We start from the raw sequence: 2,415 nt of genomic DNA, 5'->3' as shown, positions 1-2,415 counted from the left end.
ATTTTTGTTGCGACGTTCGAATAACATAACTTCTTTATAAAGATAGCACAATATATAATATATAAATAAATTATATAATCAAGTAAATACCAAAACCGCTAGCTTTCTTAATAAGGCATCGTACAGATGAAATATTTTTTACACTCTTGGCATCAGATGCATATATGTGTTTCCTTAATTATTTTAGGACAGCATCATATTTCCTTCACCTTTTGACCACCAATTGCGCACACAAACACAGTGCACCACACACAAATACAAGATTGCATGTCACTTACGGTTTTCAGTTGCTCTGGTGGCCTACCATGAACTTAACGAAAAGAACAGATAAAAAAGAACGATAATTTTGTTTATGGTTTCTATGTAAGTTTTGAAACTTAACTGTCAAACTTGCTTCGACAGATGTTTTTATAAAATATAAAATTATTTTAAATAATTCATCGATTACAATAAGCTATTATGTATTTTTATATATTTATTCAATTTAAAACTATTCATTCGATATATTTAAAACGTAAAGTTTTCTGGTGCTTTGACAGTTGACACTTATTATTTTTAAACGTTTCCGTCAAATTTTAATAGGAGCATTCAATATCTTGGTGTTTACAAAATGTCGTTTTAAAAATATGGTTTCACAAATTGTTTAACTAATATATACGATGCGGTAAGTATTGTTCACAAATTTGTTTTTAAAAAAATAAATATCTATATGGATGGTTGTCTGATATTCCTATCCATTTGCAAAAGATTTTACAAGTCATCTTATAACTCGAAAATCATAAGTACTATAATAAAAATGAATTCCTTCAAATTGTAGAAAATTAGTTTATACGTTAAATAATTAAAATAATATAAAGAATGGTTAAACTAAATAATTATATTTTCTTTACAGCTTAACCTGACAAACTCGCTGACTTGAGAGACAATATGAATATATGTTTATATCCTATTGAACATTGCTTGAAGACATAATATTATACATATTGCATTTGTTTATTTAATCAAGAAAAAGCAGAGTAGAATAATACAATTCATGAATATGATGAGCAAAATTTAATTATAATAAATACTCCAGGAGGCGGCTATTTTTGCAGTATTTACCTATAACGCAGAATCCTTATGAAGGTGTGTCAATAATTATATATCTTATTATTTTTCAGTATCCATTATGTACTTAATTGACTAATGTTTGCTGTTTCGTATATTTTAATTGTTTATTAACATCTCGTTGCACGTGCAGAAATATAATACAATTGGCATAATGAAATAAAAAGGACGGCAATTGGCGGCCTTGTCACTTACGAGCGATCTCTTCCAGGCAACTACTGTGAGAAAAAAATTGATAAGGCGAGCGCGAGAAGTGCAAAATACACAAGACATATAGTTATTTAGATAATGAAACAAAACAGTTAAAAAAAACAAACTAGGATTTTGTTTAACAATGTTATCTGTTTTGGCTTTGTGATCCAGTTACCTATAGTCCTCTCTGTGCACATTTTCTGTCCTTACCGCACCAATTCCTTAAACACCACTCTTTCTCTTTTACCATCTGCAAGTGTAGAGGGAGGAGGGCACCATTACACATGCTCCCGCGCCTTTAAAGAAGACTCAACCGCCGACGCCAGGTCACGCGTGTGCTTTCGCTGGCGCTCCGTTTTACCTACGCTTCCGCTATTTTGTGTTTATACTTTATTTGTGGTCTTCTCCCACGGAGACGGGTGAAGAGACTGAGGACTATAGGTGAGTGGTGTTTCCATATTTTTACGCCGCTACAATATGTATATGTATGATTACTTATAAACAACAAAATGATTATACGAAATCACTTTGTTTGTTTTCCATATATGTAAATTGCACAAACGAAATTGCGAAATAAAGCGAAACGGCTAATTGCAAATAATTGGCTAAAGTTTAAATTTTCATTTGTTTTCGTTATAGCAAATGTTACGAAAGTTAACTCGTAAAAATGTCTCGTATGTCAATACCTTTTGAATAACGGTAATGGAAATACGAAATAAAACAGAAAGCAAAGTATGATTAGTGAGAGCCATACGACCCATTGCTTTTACGGCCTCAACTCGTTGTATATTTTAATGTTCGTTTATCGCACAAAAGTTTACTATTTGTTTTTACTTATTGACGCAGCGACCTATTACGCCTTCACCTTCACTGATCACAAATGCTTATGATAATCTTACTTTGCATTTGTTTTAATTATCCTATTACGCAGCAATCGGTCGGTAGATGCCTTCCTTGCTTTCCTATGATGTCTACATTGACCGTACATGGAAATAATATTCATAGGGCACAGCACAGCCCTCATTTGACCTGAGGATTGAGAGTCGCAATACTTCTTCATGGTAATATTGGCAGAAAAATGCTCAAGATGGAGAGAAATGAAGCTGGATGGGAGAG

General features: G+C 32.4%; 1 long non-coding RNA gene across 1 annotated transcript; it reads left to right on the top strand.

The window, feature by feature from the left end:
- Positions 1-562: 562 nt before the first annotated feature.
- Positions 563-1,442, top strand: LOC123715669. Its single transcript, XR_006754454.1, has 3 exons — positions 563-664; positions 893-1,125; positions 1,319-1,442. It is a non-coding gene; the product is annotated as an uncharacterized LOC123715669 (long non-coding RNA).
- Positions 1,443-2,415: the final 973 nt, after the last annotated feature.

This window comes from Pieris brassicae, chromosome 10 (genome assembly GCF_905147105.1).
Source record: "Pieris brassicae chromosome 10, ilPieBrab1.1, whole genome shotgun sequence".
Lineage (NCBI taxonomy): Eukaryota > Metazoa > Arthropoda > Insecta > Lepidoptera > Pieridae > Pieris > Pieris brassicae.
This window is presented reverse-complemented; position numbering and strand designations above follow the sequence as displayed.